Raw genomic sequence first — 20032 nt, forward strand, 5'->3', positions numbered from 1 at the left:
AGCATCTATGGGACCCGACAGAAATCACAACATATGGAGACTATAGAACAAACTTGTAGAAGCCATGACTATGGCATAGGAAAATCACAGTAGGCCACAAGCCTCTCAGTAAGAGCTGAGCTCAGATTGAACAGGAGAGCAAACGTGTGAGACAGGGCCCGCAGCAAATGTCACCAGATACGAGCAACATTCCATTCCCTGACGACAGTAATACAGGCTGCAGTAAATGCAAATAATTCCTCAATTGAGAATAATTCAGAACTGCAGTACTCCAAATCACAGCCTCTGAACACGTAACCCGGCCGACTCAGATGGACCCAAACCACAGCTGAGAACAAGAGTCCATCTCACACGGGCAGACAGAAGCTTGCAACAAAGTCATACAACGTAAAGACAAGTGTTGCAAAATGTGAATGTGCACCCTCAGACTATGGTGGTACACACACGTTACAATGCAGTCACATAGTTATTACCTTGAAAAGGTACATCGAGTGCTGGGAATCATTTTTGGGTCTCAGGCCTGGGGATTTCAGCTCCAGCCAACCACAGTTCAGGATCCTAGCGGTAGGTAGCAACAGGCAGGAGTCTATGGTAAGACCCTCACACTGCAACATCGTTTAGCGTTAGTAATTTTGTAAAGGACCAGGCCAGCCACCGGACATACGAACATGTATAGGGTCTGTTATAGGGGTCTATCACTCAATACCCAATCCCAGATGGCGATAGGTTTTCTGGAGGAGTGGCCCAGTTTGTGACGTTGCTATGAATGCAGACACAAACTGGCCTGCGAGCCAGGAATTGAGATATCTTGGGACTTTCGATCCGTGTACTGATCCTGTTTGGTTTTGGCTGTAATAAACTGCAGTTTGAACTTGCTGTCTGGCTGGATCTACGTTCCATTTGGGGAAAGTGTTGGGCCTTCCTTCTTGAGTCCACAAGCGCCTAGTAGCCCTCGAACCTAAGTGGGAGAGAGGGAGACACACCAGAGAGCGACAGACACCAGAAAGACCAATCCGATACATATGAGAGAGAGGAGATTAGTGCGGTGTAGAGGGACACACAATCACATCCAAGAGTACTATCAAAGATGGATCCCTGCCTACTGTATTCTTCATATTTTGAATGACTCCTACACACGTACCAGAACATGAAGTGCCAGAATAGAAAATGGTAGGCAGCAGATTACAAAGACACAAAATCTTAAATGAGAACCCTCTGCAAGACTGACATTTGAAAATAAGAGCCCTCCCATGCTAAACTTAGCAAATGCATGCAGCTAAAACCAAGTGGAAGCCTGAAAAGAATTACCCCTCAGAGGCAGAAGTAGCCTGCTGACCACTGTTGAATGGGCCACAGATAGTTTTAGGAACCACATTTCTTGCCAACTCTTAAAATCCTGATAAACAGGACAATCTGCAGTGTCAGTTTGGCAACAGTCTTACCAAACAAACATCCAACAAAACCAACAAGGTTAGTCAATACCGTCCTCTTTGGACAGAGTGAAGAATTTGAACAACCTAATCAAAAAGAGGAGTCTGAATGTCCCCCATTTTAGAACAAAGAGCAGAATTTGTATTAAAGAGCTTAAACATCTAGGTTACATTGATTTATACTATGCACCACTGCCATTTCCATGGTCTTCAAGCACTCAGGTTCTGTAAGGTAAATTGGGGCAGGTTGGTTAGGGAAAGAGGGAAAGAGGGAAAGACTAATGCTGTGCTGATCAGTTTATGCATGTAGAACCAGGCGTAACTGGAGTCTCTGCGTGTGAGCTTTCTGGGTGTGCTTTGTTTTGTACACTGGGTGCTTATGGTTTCTGTATTGGCGGCGTGTTTGGTTAAGGAGGCGATTGGGTTTGTGACTTGGTCTGAGAGTGATGTGCAGTTTTTAAAAAACATTTTTTTAGGGTGTTTCACCAGCCCTATTTAGTGTGTGAGGTGTGTGGTAGACAAAAGGGAAATGGCTAGTCTGTTGGGTGGTCTGGGTATTGTGCAGCTGTGCTATTTTTTACTTTCTTGATTACGGGTTAGAGTTTCAGTGCCTTTGTGGATAAGGTTTGGGCAATGTATGGAGGTGAAAGGGCCTGGTCGTGGGGATAGTTGTTGCATTTTTGGCACCCCTTCAACCAAGGAGCAGGAGCTCCCTGTCCAGGCCCAGCCACTGCAGGAGCAGGGGGCACCTTTCCTGCAGGCCGCTCGACCTGCGCCGAATTTCCACAGCAACGATCTGGCCCGAGCGCCCACACACGGCGAATCCATCCCACGAGCGCCGGAGCCTCCATAAATGAAGCTGCACCGACGCTCAGAGATGGAAACAGGCTGCCGTGCCTGAAATAGCAGGAATCGCTATTTTTGCACCTGTCCCCCACCCAGGTACATCACGGCCCACCACATTCAAAGATGGCCGCCCGTCCCTTTGTTGCTCACCAGAGAGCCTAACCAGGCCCACATCAGCCACATGCTGCAGCCGATTGGCCGGCAATACCCTTAACCCCCCGATTGGTAGCCGGCAGGCGGAGCCGGCCCACTCCATCCAAGGCCCACGACTGCAAGGCCATTTCCTGTTTCTTGCCGGAGCTGCCGTCTGCCAGTCCCCCTGGCCCTCACAGGCAGGCAAGCCACACGGTGAAAGCGCAACGCGACCTCGCTTCGAGGCCACTACCTGGTAAGCAATTCTCCAGCACTCCCACGGCACCCTTATTGCTCATGTGACTCCTCATCGTTGAACTTACTCACCTACCCACCAACCTGCGAGCACCAGAGCTGTTCCTTAATGCTAGTGACCTGCATACTGTATTTGCACCATATGCCTAATGTGGACTCTAGGTACCACTGCCCTACCTGCATACTGTATTTGTGCCATATGCCCAATGTGGAATCTAGGTACCACTGCCCTACCTGCATACTGTATTTGTGCCATATGCCCAATGTGGAATCTAGGTACCACTGCCCTACCTGCATACTGTATTTGTGCCATATGCCCAATGTGGAATCTAGGTACCACTGCCCTATCTGCATACTGCATCTGTACTGCCCTGCCCTGAATTGAATTGTACGTGTTTGTATTGCTTCTCGCCCTGCTTTGTACAGCCACGGCATTGAATCGCCATATCACTATATTGCATTTTCCCCTGGTCTGAACTGTCTCCCCACTGTTCATTCCCTGTGTCCTAACTGCCATACCACCGAATCGCATTATCCCCTGCTCTATTACTATGCTACGCTACGGCACACTGAACTCAGCCATTACCCTGAATTCCACTGACCTGTAGCCGGACCTTCAGACTGTCACCCTACCCTATCTTTCCTGCCTATACCCCCTTCTCCTAGATAGCACCCACATTGCCACTCCCACTCTGCTCACACAACGCCAGCGCAGTACTGCAGAAAATGCTGACTATATTACTCATCTTCTGTGCGATGGCCACGCCTGCATCCTCAGACATTCCCATTCAGGATACCGACTCAGGAGCCCCCCCCCCCCCCCCCATCCCAGCCAGGCACCAGTCTCACCAACGATTCCTACATAACTAGTTACTATTCTGACCCTTCCTGCCCAAGGTATCATCGCAAGTCAGGACCCATAACCCCTGCCTCCCACCCCTGCCCTACCACCGAAAGAAACAAACTTCGTGCTAGACTCTCTAAACTATATGAGCCGCCCCAAAGACTCCTGTCTGAATCCAAATGCAAAGCCAAAAGCTCCACCAAAGGCCCTGCTATCCCCACAACCAAGTCCAAATCTATCGCTCATACAAACATCGATAAAAACGGATGTACACTCCTACAAAAGGAGCTTTCCTCAATACTAGATTAGTCGCACATGCCCTTGATATAGCAGACCTAATTATTAAAGATAAATTAGATTTTATTGCTCTAAACGAAACCTGGCTCCACAATGCAGCAGGCCTGTCTCTAATGCTGGCCATCCCAGATTGCTATACCATATCCAGGCAGGACCGGGTGGGCAACCGGGGCGGTGGCATCGCCATCATATCCAAAGAAAGTTTAGCTCTCAGACTAGCCTCGACCCAAACTCTGCAATCGTGCGAATCCCTCACTGCCAAACTCCCTATAAACACCCAATCCCTCACTATCCACCTGATCTACAGACCACCAGGTCCACTCGGGACTTCGAGGAAGATTTGCATAACCTCATTTCCAACAATGCGAAAACCACCTCACAACTACTGCTACTAGGTGACCTTAACCTAGGGTTTAACGACCCAGCAGACATACATGCCTCTACCATAGCCAACACGATCTCATCACTCGGACTCTCACAAAAAGTTAACCTACCCACCCACCTGAAGGGAAGAACCCTAGACTGGGTTGCTGACGCTAACTGCTCAGCGGTCATCTCCTCCACCACACCACTACCTTGGACTGACCACTCGCTGGTCTCATTTAATCTACTGACCTCTAGACCACCTACCACAACCGTGCCACTGGCACCACCCTGCCTCACTAGAAATAAGAAAAATATTTCAGTAGAAAAAATCATCCCAGCCATCCTTCCAACCCTAAACGCATTGTCAGACAATCTAGATCCCAACACACTAGTTCACGAATATAATAAAATCATGTTAACTACCATGGACAAAATTGCCCCACTCAAACTTCGCACCAGCAAGCCAAAAATTTTATTTAAATAAATGGTACACACCTGAACTCCAAGCCCTCCGCCTAAAAAAGCGAAAATGTGAAGCTGATTGGAAACTATGCCCCTCCAGTGAAAAGAAAGCCATCATTGACACGCTTTCTCGTCATTACAAAGCTGAAATCTGCTTAGCTAAACGGAACTCCTATAACAACCGCATTGCCAACTCCAACTCAAGTATGAAGGAGCTCTTCTCCATACTGAAGGAACTTGAGTCACCCATTGCCACACCCGACACCTGTACCAAGGACCAGACTTGGTGCACAGACATCCAACAGGCACTAGCAAATAAAATAAACACCCTACAAAACAAAATTCAACTAAAAAAAAGACTCCTTAAACCTCACTAACTCTCCCACATCTCCGCCCAACGCCTTACCAAGTACACACACTAACTCATTCACCTTCTCCAAAACCACCACCCTGGAGGTTGAGAAAATTATTCTCTCTTAAACCCTCAAACTGTAAAGGCGACATCTGCCCTGCACACATAATCAAGGACGCAGCCAGAGACCTGTCGCCCTTTATCTCTAAACTCATAAACGCCTCTTTCCTCAGGCAGTATTCCTTCCAACTTAAAACAATCCTGGGTGCTCCCCCCTCCTCAAAAAGCAGACGCTTGATCCTCTCATCCCCACCAACTACCGACCCATCACCACGGTACCCTTCCTACTGAAAATCTTGGACAAAGTGGCCTATGTCCAGATTCAAAAATACCTAGAACTACACAAATCACTAGGCTCTAGACAATCAGGTTTCCGCCCATTACACGGCACGGAAACAGCCCTCATTGATCTGAAAACCCAAATTGATGATCTGAGGGACAAGGGTAAGACAGCACTTCTCCTCCTACTCGACCTCTCCGCGGCATTCGACCTCGTCGACCACAAGGTCCTCTGCAGACACCTTGATTCAGCTGCTCATTTCTCCCCAGAAGCCATCAGATGGATTGAATCCTTTCTGAGTGAGCGAACAATGAGAGTTTTCTCCCCTTCAGCAGCAGCAGACCCCTCTCCTATCACCTGCGGAGTCCAGCAGGGCTCATGCTTCTCCCCCACACTATACAACATCTTCACCAAACCCCTGTTCGACCATCTGGACCATCTGGGTGTCACCTACACTAACTATGCAGATGACACCCAGATTCTCCTCCCACTTTCAGGGGATCACAGTAAGGACAGAGAGCTGGTGAATAGGGTATATCTCATCATTCAGGCATGGATGGCATCTCATGGTCTATGCCTGAATGATGACAAGACAGAGCTCATCATTTTGGGTACCCCTGCTAATATCAACAAACTAGGCCTTGATTATGCCGAATTTAACATAGATGGTAATTCTATCAAAGTATCCAGGGAAGTAAAAACCCTCGGCTTTTATTTGGATGCCACTTTGTCATTCACTAAACAGGTCAACTCACTAGCATCCACCACTGCGTATACGTGCAAATTAATAAGAGCAGGCAGACCATTCCTATCCAATGACAGCTGTATGATCCTGGCAAGAGCACTCCTACTATCTAGGCTCGATTATTGTAATGCCCTTTATAGTGGTGCTAACAAAGCCATTATCCACAGGTTACAAATCCTACAAAATAATGCTTTGAGAGCTGCCCTCGGCATTAATAAGAGAGATCGTATCTCCACCACCAGACGCCAACACAAATGGCTCTCCACAGACAACAAAATCAAACTAAAGTTGGCCTCCCTAACCCATAAAGCCCTCAACAATGCCGCCCCCAGTTATCTGATGGACAAGGTAAAGAGAAAGTCTTCCATCAGACAAACAAGATCTATCAATTCAAACTGCCTGATAATTCCCAGATTCAAACTCTCCACCATTGGTGGCAACAGTTTCCCGGTGAAAGCTGCCACATTCTGGAACTCTTTGCCACACAACCTAAGAGCTGATCAACCATATTTGCACTTTAGAAGGAACCTCATCAGTCACCTGAATTCCAATAACCCCTGTACTTAGTTGCACTTTCTATACCCATGTATAGATATTGATTCCCTTGTTTGCGGCCTTGCCCTCGCCTCTAACAGCCCTGTACACACCTGTATATTTCTCTCCTGTATAGATATTGATTTTTTATGTATGAAGATTAGTATATTTCCTATTCCTGTAATCCTTGAATATTCTTTACTTCAACTGTATATTTCTGTAACATTGTAAGCTTCGAATTATCTTTTTGCCTGCGCCCTGTTGCCCCTGGGTAAGGTGCGCCATACAAATAAATAAACAAACATAGTTGTTTGTCTTTATCTCAGCGAGTTGAATAAGCAAAATATTTTTTTTTGTTAGCAGAGGTTTACAACAGAGACACATGCTACAACAATTAAGTATACAACAGGTACATGATGAAAGTGCACAAGACCACAAAGGAGATAGTATAATATCAAGGGAGGAGGTGGGATATGATGTCACAAAGTGATTAAGCGCTCACCAGCAAAAAGGGGGGGGGTGGGGAGATAAGCTTCCTTCGGTTGACCTCTCCTCTTGGCTGTTAAGGTAGCTGCTGAATGCAGTCCATATGTCCTTGGGGCGGGAGTGAGTAGGGAGCATTGCAATGTACTCAGTTACGGGACCATGTAAGCCAGTTCAACCATTTTTGAAATTGTGGGTGGGGTTCTTCCAGTACTGGAGGACACATTTCTTAACGATACAACTGATATTATGGAATTTAGCTATGCCTTTGACATCAGCTCCCCTAACAATATTCCCAGTGGATCAGGATCTATTGTAATGTCCAGTATCTCAGCGACTGTCTAGAATTTGACCCCAGAATTCCCGCAATTTATGACTAGCCCAAAACATGTGCAGGTGGCCCGCTCCCTCCATTTTGCAATGGGGACAGGAGTGTGGGGTGGTATGGGAAACCTTGGAGATCCTGTAGTGGGTGAAATATAGCCTGTTAAGTAGATTGTACTGGATGGCCCAATATCGGAAATTAAGGGAAATCGAGTGTGTAAGCACATTTTCTCCCACAGTTGGTCGGGGATCTCCTGGCCCAGTTCCTCCGCCCATTCTGCACGTGCCCCGAGAGCCTGGGTTGGGGCATCAGCTTGTGCCAACTACTACGCCACAAGCACCGCCCGAGTTGGCGATGTATGCAAGTATCGGGTTGTCAGGGGGTTCAGTGGGAAAGGAGGGCCATGCAGTGCGAAATGTAGCTCGGAGCCTGTAGTAACTCCAGGGCGGACTCAAAGTGGCTTGGTTTCCATGTCCGAGGGTCGATAAACCTGCCGTCGGGGTAGCCTAGAGTCCCCCAGTGTCGGGCTAGGGCAGTGTCGGCTCTAGTCCAGAGAAGACCCACACTGGGCGCCATCTATAATAGGGAGGGGATTTCCTTGGTGTAGCAGTCGCTTCCAGGCGCGCAAGGTGGTGCCGATTGGGTCAATGGGAAAGTCGGGCAAGTAGTGCTGATGTAGTATGAGGGTCATTATGTTGGTGCCGGTCGCTACTAGGATTGCTAGTTTAACATGCGGGTGGGCTGGAGAACCGGGGTACCAGTGGGTGGTGTGTTGAGCTTGAGCTGCGTCCAGTCGGGAGCAGTGAACCCCCCCCCTTGTTTGTATGGGAGCGCCATATCGGACCATTTCTTGCGTACTGCGCTGGAGTGCCACAAGACCTGTGCGCAAGATTTGTGCAGTCTAATGAAATATTTATCCACAGGCCCTATGGGCACGTTACTAAAGATTTAGAGCAACTTGGGGAGTAGGATCATCTTGACAAGGGGGAGCCTACCGGCCAGCGACAGAGGAAGGGGGCGCTAGCGTGTCATTGTCGTTTTGTACAGCTGTGCTACGGCCAGGTAGTTATCTTCAAGCAGTGCGGATTCGGTTGACACCTGGACACAGAGGTATTTAATTCCCCCAGGGGGCCAACAAAGGGGGTATTCGGTGGAAGCAGTGTGTGGGAAAACTTCGGACTAATTGTAAAGCCCGAGTGGGTGCCTATGCGCGTGATGTCTCGTAGTATGGGGGTCAAGGTGGGTGGCCGGGTCCCTAATGTATATCAACACGTCATCTGCATAAAGGGATATGATTTCTGGAGTATCTTTTATCCTCATCCCTCTGTGAGAGTGGCGTGCACGGGTGTGATCTGCCATAGGCTCTATTACCAGAGCAAAAAGGATCAGGGAGAACGGGCATCCCTGGCGGGTGCCTCTGCAGAGTGTCAAAGCAGATGTGGGGGAGTTGACCCGGACATATCCAATCATGTTGGGGCCTACGCCCATCGTCTCCAATACCAGCCACATGTACTTCCAGGACACCATGTCGAACGCTTTGAGCGTCAAGCGTGACCGCGTGCGCGGCCTGGTCGATATCACGTTAAACAGCCGCCTGATATGAGATGTGGATCTTCCAAGTACAAAGCCTGCCTGGTCTTCATGGACCAGATGCGTCATAAGGGGGAGAAAGCGGTTTGACATCACCTTGGCAAAAATCTTAGTATAGAGGTTCATGAGGGAAAGTGGCCTGTATGAGCCAGTCGTCATCAGGTTTGCCAGGCTTCAACAAGACCCGTTATAACTGCTTCATGTAGAGACGGGGGAGTGGACCCACAGAGCAACTCGTCCCATACTTTAATAGCTTAGGAGCCATTATAGCTATATATTCCTGGTAGAATTCTGCCGTGAGCCCATAGGACCCGGTATCTTGCCCTATGGTAAGTCCGAGATCGTCCAGGGTTTTCGGGGATTCAAGTTGGTCCCTGGTAGGAGCGGAGATGCAGGAGGTTGCGAGTATAAGGTCATGTAGAATTTTGTGAATATGCCCAGTATCTGATGGTCCGACCATCGTGGGATGCCCTGGTCATCCTTAATAAAGGCAATATGAGCCTGACCCCATTCCTTTTTTACAAGGGTTGCAAGGCAGGTCTATCGCCATATTTACGAGCAGCTTGAGGCCAGCTAAAGTATTGGATCTCACTGGTTGCGAGTGTATTATATGTTTGGAGTTCAGCGGCTATTAGAGCAAGTTTGGCGGGGTCGGATGCGGTTGAGCACTCTTGTTCTAGCCTACGTAGTTTAGTTTCGGATCGCTCAAGAGCGGCCCCAATTGTTTAGTACACCCGCTTCTCTGGATATGGACATCCCCAGAATGTAGACCTTGAGGCTTCCCACCTGACGCCAAGAGAGGTGGCTTGGGGGATGTTGTTTTCGAAGAAGGATTCAATATCAGCGATTATATCCGCCTTAAACACAATGTCCCCGAGGGCCGAGGATTTGCAATGCCATGTGTCGAGTGTCGGGATAGTCGTTCCTAGTTCTACTGATATAGTAATCGGGGCATGGACAGATAGTGTGAGAGTTAGGATCTGCGCCCCCTCCACCCTGCCCATCGTCTCACTGGGTATTAGAAACAAGTCGATTCTGGAGGAGCTGTTGTGTACCATGGAATAGGTATATTTGCACCGTTGAGGGTGCAGTGTCCTTCAGGCGTCACGGATGTCAAGCGTTACACAATAGCCGAGTAGTCTCCGTGCAGTCCGGGTCAGGAAGCAATAACCGTCCTGTCCAGGTCAGTATCTAGTATTAGGTTCATGTGCCCCCTGACCCCCCCCACCCCCATATAATCTAAATCCCCAAATAGCCTAGGAGTATGGCAGCCACAGTATCCACAAATTCAGGGGTGTCCACATTGGGGCCATAAGAATTCACCAGAAGATACTCTATACACTATGGTGCAGTGTAGTATAACATATCTACCGTGGGGACCAGTGTAGTTCTTGTGTAGTTTGAATTTGATAGATTTGTGAATCAGTGTCAATATGACTATGGCTTGAGTGGAGTAAGAGGAAGTATCTGTTGGGTTCCCACGATAGTGCCATACTGCCCGCTAGGCTGCCCATGGAGTGTTTCTTGCAGCATCAATATTTTGCAGCCATGTCTAATGGCATAGGCCATAATCTTGCGAGCCTTGGTGTGGTTACTTAGCCCCCGGACATTATCGTAGTGGGCATTTCACTGGTCTACGGTACATCCCAGTTCAGTCGCCGTGGCTTGGGTCTGCACTCCGAACGGTCACTTTCGAATCGCTCCAACATGGTGAGCACCGTCGGTTTGCCTCTGCCTTTCATGGTACAACTTACCCAAACTCTTCTTCCCCCACCCTCGCTGCCTGATAACAACCGGCAGCACCCATTCTCACCCTTGCCCAACCACGTCCGACATCCCTCAAGGAGCGGGTGCCAGGACTCCCCTTTGGCCCAAACATTCCAACATGAGCTTGCAACTGCAGTGTCGTGTTCCCAACTGAGCAAAATAAAGATGAATGTGGAGGTACCTCAGGGGTACGCAAGTTCGGCTTTGTAGGTTTATTGACCATATTGCTTCCCGGAGAGCACGCAGGCGAGTGTGCGGAGGCGCCGCACAGCGCCACGCCACCCTGTAACCGAGCTGGATAGCGCGGAGCAGCCCCAGAGGCAGACCGCACCACACAGTTGGGCAGATGACAAAAATATACCTTGATCCACAGAAGCCCCAAAGAGGCGACGGATCAGTCATTGTCCATGTCTACGTGGTTCCCAGGAGGGTCGTTGAGTGGTATCTGTGCTTCAATCAACTTTAACGCTTCCTCAGGGACAGTGAAGTAGTACAGTCTCCCTCTGAATGTGAGCTTCAAGCATGCTGGGAACCGCATTGCGTAGGGGATGTTTCGCTCTCGTAGCATTTTCTTGACCCCCAGGAACTGGCGCCTCTCCTGCTGCACCCCCCCCCCAGAGAAGTCAGGGAAGATCCAGATTGTCTGGGAGCCCAGGCTAAGTTCCCCTTTTTCACGAGATAAACGTAGGATAAGGTCTCTGTCCCTGTAATTGAGTATTTTGGCTATGATGGGCCTAGGGAAGTCGCCGGGTGCAGGATGCACCGACAAGGTGCTGTGGGCACGCTACACCGTTAAGTGGGGGGGGGGGGGGGGTGAGGGGAGACCACGGGATTGTCGAGCAGCTCTTTCAGTAGGTCCTCCACCGCCAACTCCATGCGACCCTTGAGAGCATTTTCAGGCACTCGGATTATGCAAACTTTGTTTATACGGGATCTTGATTCCAGGTCGTCACACTTGGCCTTCACTTTCCTGCCCCGGCTGAGGGTGGTAACAGTGTCCTGGAGGGCGTGTATGTTATCTTCATTGGTACTTATTTGTGTTTCCGCCTCCGTGATTCTGGAGCCAGCGTGGTCTAGTTGAGATTTAAACATCACATTGGTGTTGATATCATCAAGTTTTTCATGAAAAGCGCCAAAGTTCTTTGTCATGGATTCCAGGATCGTCGCAAGATCAGGTGTCGCAGCAGGCGAGGGCGGGACAGAATCGCCATAATTAGAGGGTGCGTGGCTTTGGTCAGATTTAGGGGTTGTTTTGGCAAACTTATCCATGGCCCCTGTCTTGTTGGCACCCCGGGATCTGCTGGACATGGCAATATGGGTGGATGTGAGATGTTTGCCACTAGTGGGTGTCCGATTGGCTGCAACAGTGCAGGCGTGGTCCAGCCGGTATATTGGGGCTGCAGTATTGATGAACCACGTAGCGCTGTGAGTGCCACCGTGCCCTGGTGGGTATGTGGGGCTGATGCGCTATTTGTGGGACTACTCCTTTTTCAGTCTTTCCACTGTCTGTTTTTGCACCTGGCGAACATTCAAAAGCTCCCCGACACCGCGGAGTAGCGGCAGATTAGCAGTCACAGGCAGTCAATGGCGGCAATGGACGCTACTCTGTCTCCACGGCAAACCATGGCTACAGGTGAAAAAGACTCCCACCAAAGGAGCTCACGCCACAGGACACGAGCTGAAGTGGGGAAATCCCAACCACAAAATACGGATAAATGCTTGTTGCATTTAAAGCAGACTACATTGACCACTACAGCCTCACCACAGAGGTCTTCCCAAAGCCAAGAACTCATTGCATCGACGCCAGGGTCAAATGGAGGCTCCTGCCCAAAAACGTGGACAAGAAGGAGGCCTCCGCAAAAACACCACTTCTAGCACCAGGATTCCCAACCAGAGACTCTGGTCTAAACCTGGAGGTAGCAGAGGGAGTGGACGCCTTCCACGCACTTCAAAATTCGGAACAAACTACAATCTTACCTGGAAGCTCGTTGGCTCTCCAGAGGACTCCGGGCAGCGATTTGCCCAGGCCGGGACACGTCCTGTCAGCCACGCTTGCTCCGCTGCCTGTCGGAGGGCGGTCGGCGTCGAGCTCGACGGCAGCGGGCGGGGCCAATCCTGGGGAGCAGCCAGCTGCTCGGGTGGGGACGCCGGAGACTGTTCCCCCCGAGGAGGGGCTCCATGACCGGGGGGCCGTGGAGGTGGAGAGCGAAGGCGGCGCTGACTTGCAGTCAGCGGAAGATCCGGAGGGACCTTTGGTGGCCGCCGTGACAAGGAAAACATCGGAGAAGACAGTGGCCGATGTCTCGCAGGAATCTCCCAGTCTGACGAGTCAAGTGGGAGGAAACCCGGTGACGATAGCGGAAATTCACCCGCGGCTTTCTAGCGCGGCTAACACCAAATCAAGAAAAATTAACTAAACAAAGTCGTCGAGCCACTTGGAATTACAAGCAAACTGAAGGTGGGCCAGTCAAATAAATCATCAGAAATACAACTGGACGAAGGCCCGTGTAACAAAAAAGTGAAAATTACGCAAAAAGAAAAAAAAAAAAAACACGGTGGCAAAACCATTACTAATACCCAGAAAAGACGCCTGAGCTAAATGGCCCTGAACCCAACCTGGCTAAGAAAAAATGACAAAAATGGACAATAAGGCGATCGTTAACCATAAACAACAAAAGTCAACAAGTAACTACTATTTTTTCGCCTCAAAGTGTGGAAGACTTTTTTGTGAACCATAGAAAAAGGAAATTTGATAACATTTGCGAAATAAGCGACACAAGTGGTGTACGTCTCAGAGGAACCACAACGAGACACCAACTTTGGCCACAGATTTTAATTACCCCAATCTAGGAAACCATAAATGTCCATCTACAAAGGACATGGAGGAGCTAGACTGAAAAGCCCCCACCACTGTGCCCATAGACGAAAGGTCGAGGGGGGAAAATCTACCCAAAACACTAGAGATGGAGAATTCAAGCCCGGAAACTCCAAAACTTGTTTCAGACAAAACCCAAAACAGTAATCAAAATGACGAAGAGTCCCCTAAAAATCAGAGTGAAAGTGCGGAACTAGAGGACTGGTTTCGACCCTGAGGATGTAAATCAACTGGCAAAAACAGACAAACTCATCGGTTTTAACAACGCCAAGAAGGGAACCAGAGGACTTTGTTCCCACCACCGGAGAAAGCAAACCATACGGCAAACGAGCTAGACTCATTTGTGATAACGACGCCAAGCAGGGATAAAGGAAGAACCATGGGACAAGAATCCCAACCTGAGAAATCGCCGGAAAAAAAAAAAACTGGACATGGTGACACTCATGGCAGCGGTGGCAGTCGCCATGGCCCCTTTCACCAAACTCTATGAGGCTATAAACGACTCATTAAAGGACAACAGCTCTCTACTGGCAAGAATGCACGCAAAATCCGCATACTTGGAAGGGTATGTCACTGCGGTAGAAAGCGAAAAGACAAAGGCTCTTACATCGCAAGCAGTACAGACAGTGATAGAGGGAAAGAGAAATCCTTCAACACCGGCAACAGAAAAAGGGACACAAAGCGAACACAATGAAATTAAAAAAAACTCAAGCCCCCCGGAACCCAACTGAGAAAGCGGATCTTCCAGAAATTGAACAAATTTCGTCAGTTCAGTCGCCAAATAAAAGTTCAAAGGTCGTAAGTCCAGTTCCGAGACCCAATCCAGTAAGGAAAGATGACGTTGGTAGAGGCGTTGGACTAAAAAAAAAAAAAAGCGCAAGCCACTGCTTCGGAGGAAAATAACCATAAAAACATTGATAAACTCAAAGCGGGCCAACGAAGATCACGGAAACTGCTAATAACAAAGACTTTCCTATCTTTACAGACTAAGTTACCAGACATACCACTTACCACCCACAAAAAACTACGGGTATTTGGTTTACCGGTCCAAGAAAAGAGCTTCAAAGATAGAAAGACGACCCAGGGCAGGGGACCTGGCCCAAACATAATTCCAAATGGCTTAACACGAACAAATACTGAAGCCGTCCGCACACTAACCAACTGGACTCCAGTGAAGATCTAAATACATCAAAATCAACAGCAGATCTCCTGATGGAAGAGGACCTAGAAAATTTAAATCAACCCAGCGAACAACCATCCCTTGAACTGATTGAGAGTCCAACTAAGAAAAGGAATAAAGGTGAAAACAAATTGGAGCAAAAATTATATCAAGGCCTGCATAAAGGAGACAACTGGCAATTTCTTTCTTTGGCGCTCTGATGCAAGAAGATTTCGCACTCTGCAAACTGGGGTGACACCAAGCAGGTTGAAAAGGGGAGTAAGATCACTAATCAAGACACGCAAAAACCTCACCCTATAAAGGAGACGGTCTCTTCACACCGGTGGGAGGAAAAACAATCCCGTACCTCCCCGGAGAAAGATCTTCAGAAGCACGACAGATTCAAATACCAACCAAGAAGAGAAGGCAGCGTACTGCATCAAAATAAAAAAAGGAATGAAAGAGAAGACGAAGGCCGAGGGGTGCCACTCAAAAAGCAACGCTATGGTGTACCAGCCTTTAAAGTTGAACAAATTGGAAATTGCCGTGAGTACGTGATCCTGAACCGAAGAACTGTGATGGAACTGCTAAATGGCATACCGAAATTAAGATCAGAAAGTTCGAGTGACTTGCAAATAGTGGAGCCGCTACATGAAGGACGCCGAGCAATTGCCTACTTATTCATCTCTTCCACACTAGTGAAGAAAAGCCTGCGCGACTCCTTGAAACACTTCCTAAAATTGGGATACGACAAAGTGAACTTGAGGATGAAGGAGAGGTAAAATGGACTGATCCAGCAATCCCTAGCCCCAAAAAAGGCCTTTGGAGAAACGAGAACGACTTACAAAAAGGGACCATAGACCTCGTGTGGATCGGAGGCAAGAAAATTCTCCAATACACTACAAAAAGAAAACTCCAGTATCAAGAGAAAAGGACAGGAGGAGGAACTTGTCCATGCAAAGAAACTACCAAGAACGCTCTGAAAAACGAGACACTTGGGCCCCATCGTCAACAAGAACTAAAGAACGAGAAGAGGTTGAAGTGACGAAATACGACAGAAAACCATTAGGTCCACTGCTGCCGATTAGCAGAACATGTACACAGATGGTGAATTTGGCGGATACAGAAATCGAAGCTAAAGACCAATCTAACCCTCTACAAAACTTGTGGGCATGGTTCCCGAAAGCTGTAGGACACCACAAAAAATAGCAATCCATCATCACCAAGAAGATCGACGGCAATGCTGAGTTAGGAGGCCCAAATACAAAATCAGCCAATCTCTGTTCGTGGAATACGTGGGGGTTTATGCACCTGACCATACAGGGTGATGTGAACTTTGCCTCCTTCGACATCTTGTGCTTGCAAGAGACATGGCTCACCACCAAGCCTATCCTAGACGGCTTTGAAATAGCCTTCGCCTCAGCAAAAAAGGGACCAAAAGGACGACCATCCTCGGGTTTGATAACTGCAGTTAGAGCGGGACAAGGAATGAAAATGATCAAGATCTTAACATTATCCCTCCTGATGATCTCAGTACAAGTAAAATGGAACTATTGGAATGCAACACAAAAGAAAAGTGTCAACAACAGCAAGAGTCATTAACTTGTACTGGAACCCCAAAGCCATATCTAACAAAGACTTTCTGGATATGGTCGAACAAGACATCGACAAAGCATAGAACGAACTTTCCAAAACTCATCTATTCGTGTGCGGAGACCTGAATGCGATTTGCACAAAAATCACGACTAAAACCAAAGCCGAAGCCAGAGGTGAAGCATGGTCGTCATTGATGAAACTTAAAGATCTGGTCAATGCGAGTTCCACTTTCCAAGATACAGATCGACCTCCAACTTGGGAAGGCCGGGGCTCTGAGGCAACAATAGACATCTACGTTTCCTCAGCCTTACTGCCTATCATTTCATCCTTTGGGGTCGTAAAAACTCAGGCGAGCGACCACAACCTCTTACGTCTCTCGTGGCCAACCAGCCAAAACTCCTCTTACGACAAGGCTTGAAGTAAACCCGAAGGGAAATCGACTTGCTCTGAGTCTAAACAACATCACCTTGACAAATAACTACTCCAATTTAGAGTCTTCAGAGCACGTTCCCCTCCTTCCAGACTACAGCTCTCTTAAACATCTTCAAGAAACCGAGACTGAACAGATCAGCGCCGAACAAGTCAATTCATACCTACGACAAAACCTTGGTCGAAAAAAAGACGACAACTCAGAAAGGCAAAGAGAATATTTGTGAAAACCAGCTCCACCCATAACAACTGTGGGTAAACAAGCTAAAAGCATATAAGTCATGGTTGAGAAAGCACCGCCTTAACAAGTACCAAAAAGACTCGGAAGACATGTTGCAAAGTATTTCCACCAAAAACCCGAAAGTATTCTGGGCTCTGATAAATGCAACTGAACGGACCAACTCAGATGCTTTAATTAATGCTATCGCAGAAGCAAAGTGGAAAATGCACTTCGAAAACCTTTTTCCTCGATCCAAAGGTGGGCATTGAATCAAACTTGCAATGTACTGAACCCTGGGTGGAGCTTCACGATCATGAAGACATTACTTGCACACTAAAAAAACTGAAAAATTCCAGGGCCCCAGGGCCGGACGGTCTGACCAACAGACACCTAAAAGAACATCCTGAGGCATGGGCCAAATTTATCTGTTGTCTTTCGTAGATTGTCAGCAGCAAAAGTCCTTCCAGAATCGTGGAAAACCGCAGTGATCGTCCCGATATATAAGAGGGTCGAGAGACGATCCTAAACATTTTCGACCAATCGCCTTTCTAAACGTGATTGGGAATGTATACGGTTCACTGCTTCTACGAGAGTGCCAAAGGTGGGCAAAGGAGACGCCATGCGAACACCCGTTGCAATTTGGCTTCAAAAAGAATGTCGGAACAACTACAAACATTCTAACGGTTAATATCTTAAAAAACAAATGCCTTGCAGGAGGAACACGCATCTACATGGCCTTCATCGACCTAAGACAAGCGTTCGACCAAGTACATAGAGAGAGGCTGTGGGAAAAACTAAGGTCTTGGAAGTGCCCAGCTTCAATATTACATCCTATTATAGCACTACACACGGCCACAAGGATACAAGTTAGACTTGACAATCAAGGTACACTCTCGGAGGAGATTCAGACCAACCAGGGGGGGTCAAGCAAGGTTGCCCGCTGGCCCCGGCTCTTTTCCTTAGTATCATAGGAGATTACAAAGAAACAGAAGCAAAGATCAGATCATTTCCACTGCAAATTGGACAAATGAAAAGCGAGACTTATGTACGCAGACGACATTATTGCAGACCAAACAGCAATAGGACTCCAGAGACAGCTAAACAACTTCGCCGAGTACATAAACGCAAATGGCCTAGAGATAAACAAACCCAAGACTAAAATCATGCTCCTTGGAAAAGAAAAACAAAAGTGACTCCTTTACATGGACACTAGAAGGCAAACATATTGATACTGTAAAGAAATTTAAATATCTGGGCATAGTGGTGGACAATTCGCCAAAGGAGATTGCTACGCAAAAACATCTGCTTAAAAAAAAAAAAGAACCCGACATCGCAGGCAAAAGCGAGTGATAGGAAATATGGTCGCTTTTCCCTAATAACAATGGTCGACTTCTATAGGGCCAAGGTGGTGCCTACACTGGTCTATGGAGCTGAAGCTATGCCTGGGCTTCGACGTAACATCTGGACTAAGCTTGAAAGCCAATTCTGGAGAGAAGTTTTGAATTTACCACGTTCAACTCCATTAGTCTTGATCAGACGGGAAATGAGCCAATTCTCACTTGGCTCGATAGTGGAAAGAAACAGTATGATGCTGTTTAGGAAATTATTGCTGGAAGATCGCCCTGAGCTCCTGGGAGCTATAAACAAAGTAGCAGAAGATGGCAGTTTGGCTGTGCTGACCAAATGGTACAGAGCAAGAAAAATGACTTTTATCCAATGCTCCAAAAAAGATCTAAAGGATAACCCGACGAAAATTCAAAAGAAATTAAACGAAGTTGACTGGATATTCACTTTGGAGCAGGCCGCAACATATAAGCTAACCTCACATTTGCCTCAGACGACGCACAAATTCCACGAACTTAAACCATACGTGAAAAAATATCTGAATCGCAAGTTGAGAAACACCTTTATAAGAGCTCGCCTTAACTTGCTTCATACAAACGAAAACCTAAAGATAAGAGGCTTGGCCAGCACAAATAAGTGCAGATTTTGCAAAGATCGAGATGAGGTAGAACAACCAAACACTTGCTGCTAAGCTGCCCAGGAGTGCAAGCGATAAGAGCCGTATCTGAAAACGATCTTGGCAGCGGCACACACCTTTGACGTTGAGACATGGTGGTCGAGGCTGATTGGTGGCAGACGTACCACCGGGATAACAGCAACAACAAAAATTCTGGACACAATTTTGAACAGTAGAAAAAGGAACGTAGCCAAAACATTAACAAAGAAACAAACTGAATGTAAAACTTTTAAAAACCATTTGGTTAAATAAAGTATAAAAAAAAAAATGTGTGGGTCCTCTACAGAGTTAGGCGTTCCAATCTTATGTTGTAAGCAGAGAGCAGTGGCCAAGCGCGTCGGTGGTGGTGGTGCAAGTGGGAGCCAGGCGGGGAGAAGAGCGGGTCACCCCTGCGCTACCACTCGTTTGAGCGGGCTTGAGCAGTTTTAGGGCTAGTGTGGGGCCACGTGGGCCACAGCAGCCACTGCCAGTAGCTGGGCAGCGGCCAGTCCTCGAAGTCCAGGGTGCGCTTTGACTAGGGACAGTGGCCTCTGCCCATGGGCAGACTCTTATGGGATCAGGGGTTGATGAGTCCAATGAAGGAGGCGTCGTGGAGTGGGTGCAGGGCTATTGGGGCGCAGGGGGACAGTCGGCGGGACGCCAGCAGTAAATCTTGGAGAGCTCTCCAGCACCCACCTCACAGCCGTTAGGGTGGCAGAGCCTGCAGCACATGCAGCGTCTGACTGTGGTTCACAAAGACACCCGCTCGTCCCGCGGCTCCAGATCTCCGGTGGGCCACGGTCTGAGGCTGCAGCACAGTCGTTGACCACGCGCTCCGGCGGTGGCAAGGATCAAGGAAATCGATTGCTGGGTCTGCCAGTAGGAGTCCCAGAGATGACGTGTGGAGGGGCTGCGAGGAGGCTCCAGCCCACCCCGCGGGGCGCTGCATATTGGCGGCCCGAAGGGTCCCGGCGAGCAGGCCGCAA

The 20032-nt window shown here is 48.2% G+C and overlaps 1 protein-coding gene across 7 annotated transcripts in view; it reads right to left on the reverse strand.

The window, feature by feature from the left end:
* PAICS (phosphoribosylaminoimidazole carboxylase and phosphoribosylaminoimidazolesuccinocarboxamide synthase) overlaps window positions 1–20032 on the reverse strand; it is a 1368496-nt gene that overhangs the window by 223302 nt on the left and 1125162 nt on the right. The window lies entirely within an intron of this gene.

Source organism: Ambystoma mexicanum, chromosome 6q (genome assembly GCF_040938575.1).
Source record: "Ambystoma mexicanum isolate Mex_15411 chromosome 6q, UKY_AmexF1_1, whole genome shotgun sequence".
Lineage (NCBI taxonomy): Eukaryota > Metazoa > Chordata > Amphibia > Caudata > Ambystomatidae > Ambystoma > Ambystoma mexicanum.